This window comes from Hylobates moloch, unplaced genomic scaffold (assembly GCF_009828535.3).
Source record: "Hylobates moloch isolate HMO894 unplaced genomic scaffold, HMol_V3 SCAFFOLD_1, whole genome shotgun sequence".
NCBI lineage: Eukaryota > Metazoa > Chordata > Mammalia > Primates > Hylobatidae > Hylobates > Hylobates moloch.
Genome location: NW_026652276.1, coordinates 62,439,397 through 62,459,502, shown reverse-complemented (window position 1 = coordinate 62,459,502; position 20,106 = coordinate 62,439,397). Strand labels below are relative to the sequence as shown.

Sequence of the window (20,106 nt, the reverse complement as noted above, 5' to 3'; positions counted from 1 at the left end):
GAAGACTAGCTAGTGGATGGGCTTAATATCTGGGTGATGGGACGATCTGCGCAGCAGACCACCATGGCACACATTTACCTATGTAACAAACCTGCACATCCTACACATGTACTCCTGAACTTAAAATAAAAGTTGGAAATTTAAAATAAAGATCTGCTCACTTCTTCAGATCTCCAGTGAGATTTCCACACAGATCTCACTCACTTTTCTAAATCAAAGCTTTTGTCACATATTGTATTTTGATTATATACAGCCTTATATTGTTAGGCACATGTTTAAAATGTGTAAAACTTGTTCCTCAACTAGACTATAAACTTTATGAAGGTAGCTTCATGTCTAACATGTGGTATATACTCTTCCAGTTTACCAAACCATTATCTCAAACATAAGCATTCAGTGAATATTAGATGAATTGAATTTGGGTGTTACTATGTATAACAGGTGTCGATAGTTAATAAAGTATTTAGCACACTTATCCTCATAATGTGCCAAGTACTTTCATATATTACTTCATTTAATTTTGGAGGTGACCTGTGAAGTTGGCTTCATCATGTCCATTTTACAAATGAAGAACTTGAATAAATGTTAAACAATTTCACCAAGGTCACCCAGATAACTAGTGAAAGTCTGGAATTCAAATCAAAATTTTCTTAAAAATATCTGTGCTCTTATCATCTATAATCCTGTTACATTAGGACTTTGTAGGACAATTGATATTAACAAAATTATTTTTGCTGTTGGGTAAAGAGTAAACAAGAATTGGTTAAACAGAAACATTATTTATCATTGTTATATGTTCGAGTATCTGAGTACTGTGTGTCTGAATACATGAAACTGAATATGAGGGATATGACTGATAATTTGATACTTGCTTTGGAGTAGAGAAGAAGGAAATGGGTTGAAGGGAGTCTTTCTAGATACATCAGTTACTTGGGAGAAAGAAAATTGAGTTCAACAAGAATATGATCTGTAATCCTTCTACAACTAAAGCTTGACATTTAAATAAACTATGATTTCATATGAGATTAACAATCATTTCTTTTGGAGAAGTGAAGTTACTTTTATTTCTATAGCTTAACTTGTTGAGATGACTGAGTTTTAATATGAGATATTCCATAGTCCATTATTATTACATTATTAAAAATGACAGCTTGAATGTTCTCTTTTGACCACCAATTTCTTGGGAAGCATCACCTAGTCTTCCTACCTCAAGTTTGTAGTATATTAAAATATATATTTTATTCTTTCTCGGGGTCAACCTATAGTCATTATTTCACTTCTTGTTTTTTTCTTTCCTGATAGATGATTTGCCGCAAAAGAGACTGAATCAAAACAAGTCACAGGGCAACAGGAGAGACAAAGAGCGCTCATGAAGAAAGAACTGACTGCCCGTTGGACTTTCTCATAAACTGATGACTCACTCCTGTTACAAACACTGGCTTCACTGAGGGTAGACGTTCTGCTGTCTCTATACCTTTGCCAAAAGTGGCCACAGTGGATTGGCAATATCTTTATTTGCTGAGAAGCAATACTTTTGATAGTTTACAAGGTGGCCATATCTAATAGAGTCATAAATATCTAGGGTCAAAATTGATTTTAGTAAATACCAAATTGGAAAAAAAAAAGACAACAGATTTTTTTTTTCTTTGGCCTTTTAAAACTCTCGTTTAACTATATATCTTTTTATGACACCATTTCTTAAATGGCTAATGTATTTGGCTGACAAAGCCAAATATGTTTCTATAAATAGCATTATTAATGATGAGGAATTGGAGATACAATAGGAGAAAAGTGAATTGTTGCAGAATGAGATACAGCTGAGTAAGGCAGAAATAAGAAAGGGAGAAAATAGTCTAACACCACATAGGAAGATTGTCTCAATTCCAAGGTGGGAGGAAAAAAATGTATTGCCCCAGAAAAATGACCAGAAATACATCTTTTATGTTCATTTCAGCATTATTTTTATGGTGAAAACACAGAAACAATATACACGATCAGCCATTCTGGCTAATGCATGTGAGAGAACATAATGCAGCCATAAAAATGAGTTGAAGAGAAATATTTAAAGGTGAGAAAAATCAAATAAATCGTATAAAGAAATAAAAACCAGATTTTGGCCAGGTGCGGTGGCTCATGCCTGTAATCCCAGCACTTTGGGAGGCCGAGACGAGTGGATCACTTGGGCTCAGGAGTTCGAGACCAGCCTGGCCAATATGGTGAAACCTTGTCTCTACTAAAAATACAAAAATTAGCCAGGCGTGGTGGCGTACACCTGTAGTCCCAGCTACTCAGGAGGCTGGGGCGGGAGAATCGCTTGAACTTGCAAGGCGGAGGTTGCAGTGAGCCAGAGATTGTGCTACTGCACTCCAGCCTGGGCAACAAGAGCAAAACTCCTTCTCAAAAAAAAAAAAAATATATATATATATATAAATTAGCCAGGTGTGGTGGTACACGCCTGTAATCCCAGCTACTCAGGATGCTGAGGCAGGAGAATCACTTGAACCCGGCAGGCAGAGGTTGCAGTGAGCCAGAGATCATGCCACTGCACTCTAGCCTGGGCAACAAAGCAAGACTCCGTCTCAAAAAAGAAAACCAGATTTCAAAATAGTAGATACACCATGATGCACATTAGCTAAAAACACACAGAAATATTTAAGTGAACACACATATTATAAAGATTAGAAAGATAAGCACCCAAATGTCATCAGTACTTCGCTCTCAGTTATGAACTTACGGATAGTTTTAATATTATTCTATGTGCTTTGCATATTTCTCAAGTGTTCTATAATTAACATGTATTATCTTTATGGACACAAAAGCAATAAATTGAATTTTTAAAAGAGAAGAAGATGGTCAGGAATAGAACTTCCATTTTTGGCAATAAGGCTGACTAGGTACCCTAACCGGCCCTTTTGCTGAAAACAAGAAATTTTGGGCTAAACAAATAGAATAATCAAAGTAAGCTTCTCCTTTTAAGACATATTGTCAAACTGGTAGAGATATACAGAAGCCTAAAACAAAGTCAAAATGGAAATTCAGGTAGATAAACAATTACTCAAATGTCTTCTACTCTGAGAGTGTATTAGTTTGTTCTCACACTGCTAACAAAGACATACCCAAGACTGGGTAATTTATAAAGGAAAGAGGTTTAATTGAATCACGGTTCTATATGGCTGGTGAGGCCTCACAATCATGGCTGAAGGTGAATGAGGTGCAAAGATAAGTCTTACATGGGCATCAGGCAAGAGGGCTTGTGAAGGGGAGCTCCCATTTATAAAACCATCAGATCTCGTGAGACTTACTATCACAAGAAAGGCACGGGAAAGACCCACCCCCATGATTCAATTACCTCCCACGGGGTCCCTCCCAGGACACATGGGAATTATGGGAGCTATAATTCAAGATGAGATTTGGGTGGGGACACAGCCAAACCATATCAGAGAGATATGCCAAGTCGTGGTGAATGTAGCTTCATTTTTCATAGCTATGCCAAGTGTAAGCAGTGGTGTGGTGGAGCTGCTTATTACTGGCTGCAAGAACTGACTGTACTCATCTCTTCCCATCTTCACATTCAGTGACATCACTTTGGTAGCTTGAAATTGGCATGTATTTACAACACAGAAATTGGCAAATACTACAAATCAGGATGTTTTTATCAGACAGGTAGCCCTTAAGCATTTACCAACACATTACTGAGCAAAGTTTAGGGGAAAAAAAGTCATAGGATCCTGTAGAAGATAGAGAGTCTAATTGTAGATCCCATATAAAGCTGGACCCCAAAGAGCTGCATACTTGGTATGAGAGAAGAGCAGAGATAAGCCTGCTCCACAGAAGGAATCATCAAGGAAACAAATTGATGCTGAGTGGAGAGCAAAACAGCCTTCTTGAAAATTAAACCACAAGCTCACCCTCATAAACATTTTAGGACCTGAAATTCATACTACCAGTGTGGTCCACAAAACTTTAAGCCAAAATTTGAAAGTGTCCAAGTTGATAGTATCCCCAGGTGTCTGGATGATTCAAACATACATTTTTTAAGTTCCTTTGAATTTATTTTTTGTTTTATTTTATTTTAAACTTTTATTTACATGTACAGGTTTCTTATATAAGTACCTATACAGGTTTGTTATATAGGTAAACTGTGTGTCACAGGGGTTTGGTGTACAGATAATTTCATCACTGGGGTAATAAGCATAGTACCCAATAGGTACTCCCACTCCTCCCACCCTCCACACTCAAATAGGCTCCAGTGTGTATTGTTCCCCTCCCTGTGTTCATGTGTTCTCATTGTTCAGCTCCCACTTATAAGTAAGAACATGTAGTATTTGGCTTTCTCTTCCTATGTTAATTTGCCTAGGATAATGGCATCCAGCTCCATCCATGTTGCTGCAAAGGACATGATCTCGTTCTTTTTTATGGCTGCATAATATTCCATGGTGTGTATGTACCACATTTTCTTTATCCAGTCTACTGTTGATGGGCATTTAGGTTGATTCCATGTCTTTGCTATTGTGAATAGTCCTGCAATAAACATACGTGTGCATGTGTCTTTATGGTAGAATAGTTTATTTTCCCTTGGGTATATACCCAATAATGAGATTGCTGGGTCAAATGGCAATTCTGTCAAACATACATTCTTTCTGTGGAAACGCATCTACAATTTGGCCTCAAAAATTAGCAGAAATAAATATTAGCTCACATTAACAAATAAAAATAACACTCATGAAAATATGGCAGCTTGAGTTAAGAAAAAAACAAACAGCAAAATCAGTCATGCAAAAATTTTAAATATAATCTAGGCACAAAATTAAAAATAAACAATATATTCAATACTTACAGAAATAAAAGAGAATTGTAAATCTGAGAAGGAAATGAGAGTATATTAAAATAATAAAGAAAGAGACTCAAGGAAAACAAATGGAAATTCTAGAAATAAGAATAAAATAATAAAAATTTAAAATTCAGTGGACAGGTTAAACAGAATATTAGACACAGCTGAAGAGATAATTAGAAATATCAGAAGGCAGATTTAATACAAGTCTCTAGAATGCAGCAAAAATGAGACAAAGAGGTCACAAATATGTAAGCAATATTAAGAAGTATAGTAGAAAGAGGGAATAGATGTGTGGTAAATCCATAAATAAAAACACGAGAATATAAATATCAAATTTAGGATAATGGTTACCTATGAGATAAATTGAGGCATGGATAAAGTGGGGGTACTTAGGGCTTCAAAGATACTAGAACATTCTATTTCTTAAGATTGGTGATGGGCACAAATGCTTTTTATTGTTCTTAGGCCTTAAAGTACATTAGAAATACTCCTTTTTATGTTGTCAATATTGAATAAAAACCATTTTTAAAGTAGCTGGAAAGGAAATACTCCATAGTGTTAACTATAATTGCATTTGACTCATGAGATTATGGCTATTTTATTTTCCCATCTTTTCTCATACTCAAATATTACTTCATGAGACTATTAAATTTATAATAAAAATATAATGATAAACACACTTAAAAAAGAAGCATATCTTTTTCCAACATGATAAATATCTTTGCATAAAATAGCAAACTCGGATGATGCTATTATCTCGGAACTTCTCTTTTATTTACAGATAAATAGATATATATTTTTTTTTTTTTTTTTTTTTGAGACGGAGTCTTGCTCTGTCACCCAGGCTGGAGTGCGGTGGCACAATCTCGGCTCACTGCAAGCTCCGCCTCCCGGGTTCATGCCATTCTCCTGCCTCAGCCTCTCCGAGTAGCTGGGACTACAGGCGCCCGCCACCACGCCCGGCTAATTTTTTGTATTTTTAGTAGAGACGGGGTTTCACCGTGGTCTCGATCTCCTGACCTCGTGATCCGCCCGCCTCGGCCTCCCAAAGTGCTGGGATTACAAGCGTGAGCCACCACGCCCGGCCTATAAATAGATATATTTTTAAAATATTACATACCAAAGTGAGAAGGCTCCTTTGGGTTCCAATTTTTCTCTGGTTTCTAATGAATTAAGGGAGGCTTTTAATTACTCTTTAAAACCTATGCAGATTCTTAAACTGAATTACTTCAGTTTCTTAATTTTATTTAATGACAAATTAATTAGAGGTCTGGGACTGGTAAAATTATAGTAAGACTGCTGAGGCTTAAACTTGTTTCAAACAGTGTCTGTGGCAGAGACAAGATTGATTTAATTTTCTACTTACTGTGTGTATAGAAAGGTTAGAATGAGGCCCATTGGTAAGAGAGGCACTGACACTGGTAGGTTTTTAAAGAATTTGTTTAGGCTTCAAAGCATTTTATTTTATTTTTTGAGACAGGGTCTCGCTCGGTCACCTAGGCTGGAATGCAGTAGCGCAATCTTGTTTCACTGCAGCCTCGACCTCCCCTGACTCAAGTTATTCTCCCACCTCAGCCTCCTGAGGAACTGGAATTACAGGCGTGCACCACCATACCCAGCTCATTTTTGTATTTTTGGTAGAGATGAGATTTTCCATGTTGCCCAGATTGGTCTTGAACTCCTGAGCTCAAGCAATCTGCCCGCCTCAGCCTCCCAAAGTGCTGAGATTACGGGCATGAGCCACTGAGCCTGGCCCATAGCATTTTAAATAACTAGGTAATTAATCAAATCTTAAAGACAGAAAAAAGCCTTTTTAAAGTCCCAAATTTGACCTGCTACAAAATGACAGTTTGCAAAATCATTTAATGGAAACAAAAAGATAAAAATTTTAAAATAATCTTATTGAAAGTTGCTTCAATTTTTCTAACACAAACAATAGGCTATTTTGTAATATATTTAAGGCTGAATACTTTCTATTTGAAAAATGTACCTTTATTAGTAAATTTTACTTATTGAAAATAAATTGTCAGGCTGGGCGCAGTGGTTCACAACTGTAATCCCAGCACTTTAGGAGCTTGAGGCAGGTGGATCTCTTTTTTTTTTTTTTTTTTTTTTTTTTGAGACGGAGTCTCGCTCTATCACCCAGCTGGAGTGCAGTGGCGCAATCTCGGCTCACTGCAAGCTCCGCCTCCCGGGTTCACGCCATTCTCCTGCCTCAGCCTCTCCGAGTAGCTGGGACTACAGGCGCCCGCCACCACGCCCGGCTAATTTTTTGGTATTTTTAGTAGAGACGGGGTTTCACCGTGGTCTCGATCTCTTGACCTTGTGATCCGCCCGCCTCGGCCTCCCAAAGTGCTGGGATTACAAGCTTGAGCCACCGCGCCCGTGGATCTCTTGAGCTCAGGAGTTTGACACCAGCCTGGACAAAATGGCGAAACCCCATCTCCACAAAAAATAAAAAATTAGCCGGGTATGGTGGTACACACCTTTAGTCTCAGCAATCCAGGGGGCTGAGGTGGGAGGATCACTGAGCCTGCGAGGTCCAGGCTGCAGTGAGTAGAGATCACACCACTACACTTCAACCTGAGTGACAGAGCTAGACCATGTCTCAAAATAATAATACTAATAATAAATAAATTGTCATAAGTATATTTTTTGTTTCCAGCCATATTTATTGAGCTATAATTGATATATAGTAAAATGCAGTTATTAAGTACAAAGTTTGATTTTGACAAATTCATGCAACTATGTAATTCAAATACCTATAAAGATATAAATTATTTCCATCACCTCAGCAATTTCCCTTGTGGCCCTGCCCCTCAACCCTTAACGCCATCCAACTACTGTCCTGATTTCTGTTACCATTGACTAGATTTGATTTTTCTAGAATCATGAATATTTATCAAGAATATTTATTCTTATGTCTAGCTTCTTTCATTGAACATAGTGTTTTTAAAATATTCTATTTTACACCACTATTTGCATATTCATTTTTATGTTGATGACTACTTGGGGACGATTCCAGGTTTTAGCTATTATAAAGCTACTATAGGCATTTTTGTATGAAGCTTGGTGAACAATATATTTTAAATCCTTTTGAATTACATAGGTGTGGAATTACAGGATCATAAAGTAAATGTATATTTAGCTTTTAAAATAACTGCTATAAATTTCTTAAAGTGGTTATATCATATTATCAATTATATTTCTACCATGACTGTATGATAGTTTTGGCTGATTCACTCTTTGCCAACATTTGGTATGGTTGGTTAGTCTTTCATTTTAAACATTCTTGTATATGTAGTGGGCTGAAATTTTCTCTCCTTGAATTTCCTAGTATGGTCTTGATACAGGGGCAATCTGGCCTCCTAAAGCAATTTGGGAAGCATCTCTTCTTCCTGTATTTTCTGAAACTGTGGCAAGTTTTATATTCTATTTCAAATGAAGGTTTTAATTTCTTTGATAGGTATAAGGCTGTGGAGGTTTTCAATACACTGTCATGTTCGTTTTTGTAATTTGACATTTGAAATTTGTCTATGTACTGAGGTTGTTTAAATTATTGGTGTAAAATTGTTTATAATGTCCCTTTTTGTGCTTTAACATCTGTATAATTTGTAATGTCCACTAATCTTTTCAAAGAACCAATTTTTTATTTTGTTCATTTTTTTGTTTGTGTCCATTTTCTACTTTACTAATTTCAAATTACTTCTTTTACTTATATTGTGTTAATTTGTTCTGATTTTTCTAGCTTCTCAAATTGAAAGCATAAATCATTTAATGTATATATTTTTTTCTAATATAAGCATTTAAAGCCATTGATTATTCTCTAAGTTCAGCTTTAGTATGTATGCCACAAATTTTTCAAATGCTATATTCTAATTGCCATTTCATTGCTAAATATTTTTTTACTTCTCTTGTGATTTCTTCTTTGATCCATGAGTTATTTAAAAATTTATTTTCCAAATATTTGAAGATTCTCTAGGTATTTTACTGTTATTAATCTAGCTTAATACTATTGTGGTCAGAGAAATACATTCTGTATTATTTTAATCACTGAAATTTATTACAACTTGTTTTGTGGCCCAGTATGGTTTATCTTGATACATTTTCCATGTGCAATTGAGAATAATTGTACTGTTTTGGTTTGGTTATTTTATAACTAAATTAGGTGAATTTAGTTCATAGAGTTTCTCTAATCTTCTATATCTTTATTAATTTTTTGATCTAATTGCTCTATGGATTACTGAGGTATTAAAATCTCCAACTATATTTTTGCATCTATTTCACACTATTACTTCAAGCATTTAGGAGCTTTATATTAGGTGCGTAGACATTATCTTCTCTTTTATTATTATGAAATGTTCCTCTTTTATCTAGGAATACTCTGTTTTACAGAGTCTGATATTTAGATAGCCATACCAGTTTCTTTATGTTTAGTATATGCATTATGTATCTTTTCCATTCTTTTACTTTCTGTTTGTGTCTTTACAGTTAAAATTTATTACTGATAAATAGCATAATTGAGTCTGAATTATCTAGACTGGCTTTCACTTAACTGAAAAGCTTGCTACTCCATTTATCTTTCATGCAATTATTGACGTGTTTGTGTTTAATTCTATCATGTTTGTGATTTTTTTTCTATCTGTCCCATTTCCTCTTTATATCTGTTTCTCCCTATCATCTCTTGAGTGAATCAAGTCTTTTAAAATATATTCTATTTTAGCTTCTCAATTGACTTTTTAGTTGCACCTCTTTGTGGAGATTACAATACAAAACTATGTGGACTGAATTGTGTTCCCTCAAAATTCATATGTTGAAACTCTAACTCCCAATGTGTTAGTATTCGGAGATGAGGCTTTTGAAAGGTAATTAGGCTTAAATGAGGTCATGAGGGTGGGGTCCTCGTGATATAGTTATTACCATTATAAGAAGAGACCAGAGAACTTGCTTGCTTTCTCTCTCCACCGTATGGAGACATAGTGAGAAAGTAGCCAGGAAGAGAGCCTTCACCAGGAACAAAATTGGCTGGCACCTTGATCTTGAACTTCTCAACCCCCAGAACTATAAGAAATAAATGTCAGTTGTTTAAGCCATCCAGTCTACTATATTTTGTTATGGCAGCCTGAGTCTACTAAGACTGACTGCATCTTTATCTTTCATAGTATATCTTCACAATTAATTTATGACTTCATTGATAGCATAATCATCTTACAACAAAGAACTTCTAATTACTGCCCTCCCTCACTTTGTGCTATTCTTTTCATACATTCAACTGATATTTATGCTATGAATCCCATAATATACTGCTATTAATTTTTATTTAAACAACCAATAGTTTTTAAATGAAATTTGAATATACATATATTTCTATTTGGTAATTTTTGTCTGGTACCTTTCCTCTCTGGAATATTTTTTCTTCAGTCTTAAGAAATTATCTTAGGATTAATTTAATTGCAGGTCTGATAAAGAGGAATATCGTTCCATATTTTCTACATGTGCAAATGTCTTTATTTCACCTTCATGCTTGAAGATTCTTTTGCTGGGTATAGAATACTAGATTGTAGTTTTACTCTTTCAGCACTTAGAAGCTATTGTTCCATTGTCTTCTAGCCTTCAGTTGTTTCTAATGAGTAGTCTGTCAACATTCTTATTGTCATTCATCTGTATGCAATGTGTTTTCTATTCTCTGGCTGCTTTTAAGATGTTCATTTTATCTTGGATTCTTTTAGCAGTTTGACTATGATGTGCCTATGTGTAATTTAATTTGTATTTATTCAGCTTAGAGTTTGCTGAGTTTCTTGAATACGTGCACTGAGGATTTTCATCAATTTAGGATTTTTGACCTCATTCTCTTTGTTCTCTTTCTATAACTCAAATTACATGTATGATTGATCATTTTATATTGTTTCACTTACCTCAGACATGTGTTCCACTTTTTCCTCTCTCATCTTTCACTTTGTATCAGTTTATATAATTCCTATTGACCTATCTTCAAGTACACAAAATCATTCTTGTGGTATGTACTCTGGGCTTGTAAGCCCACAAAAGAATTCTTCATCTTTGTCATCATATTTTTTCATATGTAGGCTCTTTTAAAAATAGTTTTTACAGCTTTTCTGTTATTTCCTATCTTTTCACAAATACTGTCCACCTTTTCTACTAGTACCATTAGCTAGTTTATCATGATTATTTTAAATACTTTGATATGTTCAACATTTCTGTCATCTTTGGGTCTTATTCAAGTGGCTATGTTCTTTCTTGATTATGAGTCATTTTGCTTGCTTCTTTGTGTATCTCATAATTTTTATTAAATGCTAACATTGTGTATAAAGGAATAGAGATGAAAGCAAATAAAACTTTCACTCAGAAAAAGGTACCCTCTTTTCAGTCAGGCTGTTAACGAGAGGAGGTTATACTATCTGTAATTGAGATGAGTATAGACTTTCTGATGCTTTAGATTTAGTTCAGCACAGACTTCAAAGGTTTGAGGGTAGGATTAGAATATTCCCTTTAGCATAGCTTGAGATCTGAGTAATTGGAGAGTTCGCCTAAGTTCTCTTTCCCTGACTTTAGCCTTTGGTATGCCTGGTGCACCTGTTTTTCAGGGGATTATCTGTCAGCTCTTTAATTTATCTCTCAGCTCCAGTAGGCTGCTGCTTTAAACTTGTGAGGCCTGAAATGCCTGGAGGTTTTCTTGCAGTTGTCCTGCTTTACCCTCAGGTTTCAGCAGGCCCAGCACACCTGTATCTAAGAAGAGCAGTGACATCTCTCACAAGTGTCCTACCCCTCACCCAACCATAGAAAGCTCCCCATTCTCAGGCCCATAGTGCTTTATGGAATTCCCTCCATTCTCTTGTCTTCCTTCGTACTTTAGCCTGTGCTTCTGGAGGATAAATCTCTCCACTTCTCTGTCCTTCCCCAATCTTGCCAGCAATGACTCAGTGGAGGCCTTTGGAAAAGATTTGAAAAGAGCAAACTGTCTTTGTGTATGGGCCACTTAGGGTTTCTGAATCATCATACCAGCCTTTATTTGGCCTTTAAAAATATGTTAAAAAGCTCAGCCATTTTCTTCTTATTTGCTTTTGTGGCAGCTTCCTCCTCCTCCAGCTTTTCTAGAAGGATAGAGTAGCTGAGGATTTCTTCTCTCACTTTGATTTAGTTCACTAGTCTTTTTTGCATCCTCAGCTCTCTTTTGTTGAACCAAACCTATGAATTTGTTATCCCCTTTCATTCTTGTTAGGGTAGAAGCAATGTTTCCTTGTGACTTTCTATATTCTACACCCTAAGTGGATGCAAAGGAGCTAGTATACATATTCAAATAACATAAGACTATCTCTTAAATCTTCCTATACAAAATTAAGTTCTTCAGATAAGTTTATGTTATTTCTCCTATATCCAGGCAGGATTATGATTACATTAACTTAGATTTGATCCTAGAGATTCTCAATCTTTTCTTGATAAAGTTACTTTCAATATGATAGAAGTTTTGTGTCCTATCATAGAAATTATATCTAGTGTAATTAAACTTTATCCTGAGCAAGTCCCTCAACAATGAATCATCTCTCTCCCAATGACTCCCCACCACCTACTCTGTCACTTAGGCACCTTCCTCTAATATGCCTGTTCCTTAATCCAGCCTGCACATTGCTTAGAGAGAAACTGTAAATCACAGAGCTGATCCTGTAAGTCCCTGTCTTTGAAGCCCTTCAATGACTCCCCATAGCATAGTTAACGATGCTCTTCATGATCTGGCCCTGCATTATTGTTACAACCCCTCTACTCTAGATCATAAGGTATACAATTTTATTTGCATTCAACACCTATTTTGAGTTTTTTCTGTTTAGTAGTAGAAAAGTTAATCTAGTCAATTTTGGGTAAATCCAGTGAATTTGTTATTTTCTTGCTCCTCATTTTCTCCCCTAGGTTGAGTGTCTCATTCCTGATTGTCATGGGCCTATCTTGAAATATTTCAGTTATCATCACTCTTCTACACTGGAAAATCCAGCGGTGTCTGAGTTTCCATTAGTCCTCTAGTCATGGGTTCCACATTGTATCTGCTGCTGTGTTTTTTTCCTCCTTGTTATGAAGCCCAGCATCACAAATTCACAGGTTCTCAGTGTCATCTTCACAGAAAAGTCTTTTGGCTACTTCCCTGTCCTGGTTGAGTCTTACAAGGACTCTAAGGCTTCCTATGATTCTTCTGTCTATTCATTATATTCAGAAATTTCTAATCTACTCTCTAGTGCTATGGTGGTATAAAGAATACTAAAAAAAAAAAAAAAAAAAAAAAAAAAAAAAAGAATTCTGTGGGGCTTGCTCTTTTCCAGGCAACCAAGAAGGGCAGCAGAATACAAGCCTCCTTAACTGTATTAGTTTGTTTTCATGCAGCTGATAAAGACATACCAAAAACTGGGAACAAAAAGAGGTTGAATTGGACTTACAGTTCCACATACTGGGGAGGCCTCAGAATCATGTTGGGAAGCAAAAGGCACTTTTTTTTTTTTTTTTTTTTTTGAGACAGAGTCTAGCTCTGTTACCAGGCAAGAGTGCAGTGGCACGATCTTGGCTCACCATCTCCCAGGTTCAAGTGATTTTCCTGCCTCAGCCTCCCGAGTAGCTGGGATTACAGGCATGTGCCACCATGCTCAGCTAATTTTTGTATTTTTAGTAGAGATGATGTTTCATCATGTTGGCCAAGATGGTCTCGATCTCCTGACCTTGTGATCCACTCACTTTGGCCTCCCAAAGTGCTGGGATTATAGGTGTGAGCCACTGCGCTCTGCCAAAAGGCACTTCTTACATGGTGGTGGCAAGAGAAAAATGAGGAAGAAGCAAAAGTGGAAACCCCTGATAAACTCATCAGATCTCGTGAGACTTATTCACTATCATGAGAACAGCACAGAAAAGACCAGCCCCCATGATTCAATTACCTCCCCCTGGGTCCCTCCCACAACATGTGGGAATTCTGGGAGATACAATTCAAGTTGAGATTTGGGTGGGGACACAGGCAAAGCACATCATTCCATCCTTGGCCCTGTCAGATCTCATGTCCTCATATTTCAAAACCAATCATGCCTTCCCAATAGTCCCCCAAAGTCTTAACTCATTTCAGCATTAACCTAAAAGTCCACAGTCCAAAGTCTCATCCAAGACAAGGCAAGTCTCTTCCACCTATGAGCTTGTAAAATCAAAAGCAAACAAGTTACTTCCTAGATACAATGGGGGTACAGGTATTGGGTAAATACAGCCATTCCAAATGGGATAAATTGGCCAAAACAAAGGGGTTACAGGGCCAATGTAAGTCCAAATTCCAGCAGGGCAGTCAAACCTTTAAGCTCCAAAATGATCTCCTTTGATGCCATGTCTTGCATCTGGGTCACGCTGATGCAACAGGTGGGTTCCTATGGTCTTGGGCAGCTCCTCCCCTGTGGCTTTTCAGGGTACAGCCTCCTTCCTGGCTGCTTTCATGGGCTGGCACTGATTGTGGCTTTTCCAGGTGCATGGTGCAAGCTGCCAGTGAATCTACCATTTTGGGGTCTGGAGGATGGTTGCCCTCTTCTCACAGCTCTACTAGGTAGTGCCCCAGTAGGGACTCTGTGTGGGGGCTCCAACCCCACATTTCCTTTCCTCACTGCCCTAGAAGAGGTTCTCCATGAGTGCCCTGCCCCTATAGCAAACTTCTGTCTGTGCATCCAGGCATTTCCATACATCTTCTGAAATCTAGGTGGAGGTTCTCAAACCTCAATTCTTGACTTCCATGCACCCACAGGCTCAACATCACATGGAAGCTGCCAAGGCTTGGGGCTTCCACCCTCTGAAGCCACAGCCTGAGCTCTACATTGGCCCCTTTCAGCCATGGCTGAAATGGCTGGAACACAGGGCACCAGGTCCCTAGCCTACACACAGCATGGGGACCCCAGGCCCAGCCCACAAAACCACTTTTTCCTCCTGAGCCTCTGGGCCTGTGTGGGAGGGGCTTCTAGGAAGTTGTCTGACATGGCCTGGAGACATTTTCCCCATGGTCTTGGGGATAAGGCTCCTTGCTACTTATGCAAATTTCTAGAGCTGGCTTAAATTTCTTCTCAAAAAATAAGTTTTTCTTTTCTACTGCATCATCAGGCTACACATTTTCTGAACTTTTATGCTCTGTTTCCCTTTTAAAATGGAATGCTTTAGCAGCACCCAAGTCACCTTTTGAATGCTTTGCTCCTTAGAAATTTCTTCCGCCAGATACCCTAAATCATCTCTCTGAAGTTCAAAGTTCCACAGATCTCTAGGGCAGGGGCAAAATGCCACCAGTCTCTTTGCACTAAAACATAACAAAAGTCAAGAGTCACCTTTGCTCCAGTACCTAACAAGTTCCTTATCTCCATCTGAGACTACCTCACCCTGGACCTTATTGTCCATATCATTATCAGGCTTTTGGTCAAAGCCATTCAACAAGTCTCTAGGGAGTTTCAAACTTTCTTACATTTTCCTAACTTCTTCTGAGCCCTCCAAACTGTTCCAGCCTCTACCTGATACCCAGTTCCAAAGTCGCTTCCACATTTTCAGGTGTCTTTTCAGCAATGTGCCCCACTCTACTGATATCAATTTACTATATTAGTTTGTTTTCACGCTGCTGATAAAGACATACCCAAAATTGGGAATAAAAAGAGCTTTAATTGGACTTACAGTTCCACATGGCTGGGGAGGCCTCAGAATCATGGCAGGAGGTGAAAACACTTCATACATGGTGGCAGCAAGAGAAAAATAAGGAAGAGGCAAAAGCAGAAACTCCTGATAAACCCATCAGATCTTGGTGAGACACATTCACTATCACGAGAATAGCAGGGGAAAGACTGGACCCCATGATTCAGTTACCTCCCCCTGGGTCCCTTGCATAACATGTGGCAATTTTGGGAGATACAATTCAATTTGAGATTTGGGTAGGGACACAGCCAAACCATAGCATTAACTTTGACAACTTCAAATTTACAGGGGGTCATCTGTTCTCCCTTTAAGTTTAGAGAAACCTTATCTTAAATTGGAGTTATAAAAACGAATTCTGCCTCATCACATTCTTCTCCAGGTATCTCTGACTTAACTCTTGTACTACAGCTTTTGAAACTCAAAAGCCAAGACTTGACATCTTTGTTCTCTGGTTCTATAGGGAAATCTCCCAATGAGCACAATGTGGCCCCCTGTCTAATGACTTAAAAGCAGAAAGGGAGTACTGGGTAATAGAAAATAATGGGGAGATGGAAGGAGAAAGAGAACTGTATCACATAATATTTCAAAACATCCACCACATAAACTTGTTTTTACCCTTTTCAAATTAAAGTACTTGAGACCAACAGAAAAGCAAGATAGCAGCATTCCCTACACTACTCCTAGCTGTTTTTTAAAGGTGATACTATTGCGCCTCTATCAGTAGAGCATATACTTGGGTTGGGTTTTTTATTGTGTCCATATAGTATGTTAACCATTCACCAGAATCTCCTCCACCCTACACTTCTGATCAGTAACACACGCCAGATGAACAGTAACCAAGAGATAGGGGCATCGCCTACAATGGCACAGCCAACAGAGCTGACTGATTATACATAGGATTCTCCTAAAAACCCAGATTATGAACCACAAGTCTCTTGGAGTTAAGAACATTATAAAAATTAATGTTCTTAATTGGTAGGACAGCAGTCCTACTACACTGCAGAGATGCTCTTCTTCTTCTTCTTTTTTTTTTTTTTTTTGGAGACAGAGTTTTGCTCTTGTTGCCCAGGCTGGCATGATCTCGGCTCACTGCACCTCCACGTCATGGGTTCAAGCGATTCTCCTGTCTCAGCCTCCTGAGTAGCTGGGATTACAGGTGCCCACCACTATGCCTGGCTAATTTTTGGTATTTTTAGTAGAGATGGGGTTTCACCATGTTGGCCAGGCTGGTCTCGAACTCCTGACCTCAGGTGATCTGCCTGCCTCGGCCTCCCAAAGTGGTGGGATTACAGACATGAGCCACTGTGCCCGGCCTTGGCCTTCTTCTTTATGTTGCATTTTGGCATACGCTAAAACCATAGGGTCAGTAGGGACCAAGCGATCAAACAGGAGATGCCTTATATGCTGAAATAGGAGATAATTCTTTCTTTCAAAGGCTTATAGGAGATTCCACAACCCTCCATAGTAAATTTGTTCAACATTTCTCTGACAGAAAATGTATCCATTAAAAAGAAATCATGCAGCTGATGAACAAGTTTTGGCGGTTATTTTCTAAACCATGGTGATGGAAAAAGTAATACCATGGCTTTCGGGGAAAACCTTAACATATCTGAAGGTCATTCCTGAAGCCTTCAAAGAGGCTAGTATATAAAACAAAACAAAACTGACAATGACAAAACCAAGGAAACAGGCATTTTAAACATTTAACATTTGTAAAGCTAAATATTGAGGTTTTAGGTTCCAAAACTGACTACTTAGGAGAAAAGACCAGAAGAAGAAATCTCTCTCATGATTAAATAAAGTTTATAACATTATGCGGTGTTACACTAGTTGCTGTGCAAAAAGTTCGGGATTATTTTTTGTATCAGACAGCTTTTGTTGTGTAGCACACTATTAATAAATACTCTAAAACTAGTGGCTTAAAAGAGCAAACATTTATTAGTTCTTGAAGTTCTGAGAGTTGGCTGGGTGTCCTTCTGGTCAGTGCCAGACAGCTCAAGGCTTACTCACATTTCTGGCACTTGGCAGGCTGACTGGTCTGAAGTGGGCTTACTACTATGTGTGGCAGTTGGCCCAATGCTGGTTAGAGAAATGGCCACGATCTCTCATTATCCAGCAAGCTAACTGCGGCTCATTCTCTTGGTGATGAAAGGATATCCAGCATCAGGAGAGGCCAATCCTCTATGCACAAGAACTATTTGAGCTTCTGCATGCATCATACTTGCTAATGTTCCATTGGTCAAATTAAGTCATATGCTGGATTTAAACCTCTCACAGAGGTGTGAAAAAATATTCCTGGGGTAAAAAAGTTGAAATTCTAATTATGGTTCAGATAAAAACTCAGATTTGGTATTGGGTATCTATTTTGGTCCTAAGGGTGAAGTGAAGGAGTATATCTCTTGATGATAAGGAGTATATCTCTTGATGAGAAGAGGGATTAGAGAAATTTGTGGCCATCTTATAATCTCCCACTTCGTGCATCTTTGTCTACAGTTAAGATGAGGCAATAATTTCAGCTGTATTTGAGTTGAAAAGGTCAAAAGCAAAGGTTATTCTAGGAGACTTTTACATAGCTTCTTTTGCTATTTCTACTGAACAGAAGGTGTACAAATCCTAAGGATTTACAATTCAATGTAAAATGAATACACTTGTGTAACTAACACTTATGTCTGAGAAGAGAATATTACTAACACCCCAGTAGTTTTTTCCCAACATTTATCCCTTCTTCAACATTACCCCACTCTCCTTCTCAAAGGTAATCACTATTCTGACTCAATTAGTTTTGCCTGTTTTACAACTTCATGTAGATGGGATAATATAATGTGCATTCCTTTGTCTGGCTTCTGTATTCAGCATATATGCTTGTTAGACACATTCATGTTATTGAATGTAGCTGTGATTTTATCACTTTCATTACTGTATAGTATTCCATTGCATGAATATAACACAAATTTTAATGTTTGGGTTATTTTCAATTTTGGCTGTTGTGCATTTCTTTTGTTGCACCTGTGTGCACATTTTTATTGAATAAATATCTAAGAGTAGAATTGCTGAATCAGGTCGAGCGCAGTGGCTCACGCCTGTAATCCCAGCACTTTGGAAGGCTGAAGCGGGTGGATCACGAGGTCAGGAGTTTGAGACCAGCTGGGCCAAAATGGTAAAACCCCGTATCTACAAGAAATACAAAAATTAGCCAGGTGTGATGACAGATGCCTGTAATCTCAGCTACTCAGGAGGCTGAGGAAGGAGAAGTGTTTGAACCCAGGAGGTGGAGGTTGCAGTGAGCTGAGATGGTGCCTCAAAAAAAAAAAGAAAAGAAAAAGAAAGAAAAGAATTACTGAATCATAGGAAACATGTATGTCCAAATTTAGCTGATATTATGCAACAGTTTTCTTCTTCTTCTTTTCTAAGAAATGTCAGGCTATAAACCATTCTTAGTGCTCACTGGTTTGTGAACACTGAGCATAGAAATAGCCACTTTTTCTTTGCTCCAACAGTACAGGCACAGCAGAGCAACTGCGTCTATGGGGCTGGCAAGTCCAGGATAGCATCTGCAGGGCAGGGCAATGATTTTCTTTAACACACTTTCATGCATACATTTTATCTTCATTTTGGTGTCCTAGGTTTTAAGCTAATGCATTTTTGCCTTCTACTTTCTCCTAGTTTGCCATAAGATGCTTATATTTGGACTTCAATTGGGTAAATAGTAGTTTGCCCTGCATTTAAAATTTCATAAAACCTCAAGAATCCAAAGTGTATCAAATCATCCTGCCTAGGATTCAAGGAAAATAACTGAACTGTTTCCCATTCATTTATCAAATGTTTATTGAACACCTACAAGCAATTTTATTAAACCTGGGGATATAAAGAAATGTAAAATTCAACTTCCAATCTCCAAAAAGCATCTACAGTAGTTGATGACTCTTTCATCAGTAGCTGTCTGCCCCTTTCTCGTGCCTTCCTGTCCTCCTGTCATTTTCACAATAGTTGCCCGCAGCATAAGTAAGCAATGCGTAGCAAGCTGGCAGGTGTGAATGGGATTATTTGTGCTACCGTAGGCAGCATCTTTCATTCACCACAAACAATTTTCTCTTCTCTCCTTTACCTCTTTGGATAACTATCCATGAGTTTAGTATTTCCCTTTTCTGGACAAAAAATTATATTAAGGAGAAAAGTAAAATTGTTCTAGAAACTTGAGGAATGGTGGTAATACTTATTTTTCACATTCTTTCCTGTATTTTAAGAGTCTGTATGTATTTGTTGTATTTGTGTATACTGGGATTTTCAGACTACATTTATATTGTGTAAGAAGATTCAAAATGTTCACAATGTTCTTGCTGTTCAGTATTTCACATTCTAAAATGATCTCCAGAATACATTGGTTGTTAAGGTAATGTGCTCAAGTATCTTTGTGGCTTAAAGGAGGTATTACAACTCCCAAAATAGCTATGGTTAGTCCTTCTCACTGGTAATATAAAACCAATTTTTGTTTGTGAATTGAATTGTTGCACCTGTGCAGTACATTTCAAAGCCTAGGAAGGGTGCTGTTAAAGGAGAGATTCTCTGTAATTTATAAAAAT

At 37.6% G+C, this 20,106-nt stretch overlaps 1 non-coding gene across 1 annotated transcript; it reads right to left on the bottom strand.

Annotated features, from left to right (window-relative positions):
- Positions 1 to 18,937: 18,937 nt before the first annotated feature.
- Positions 18,938 to 19,075, bottom strand: LOC116809915 (small nucleolar RNA SNORA43). The gene has a single exon (XR_004370079.1). It is a non-coding gene; the product is annotated as a small nucleolar RNA SNORA43 (small nucleolar RNA).
- Positions 19,076 to 20,106: the final 1,031 nt, after the last annotated feature.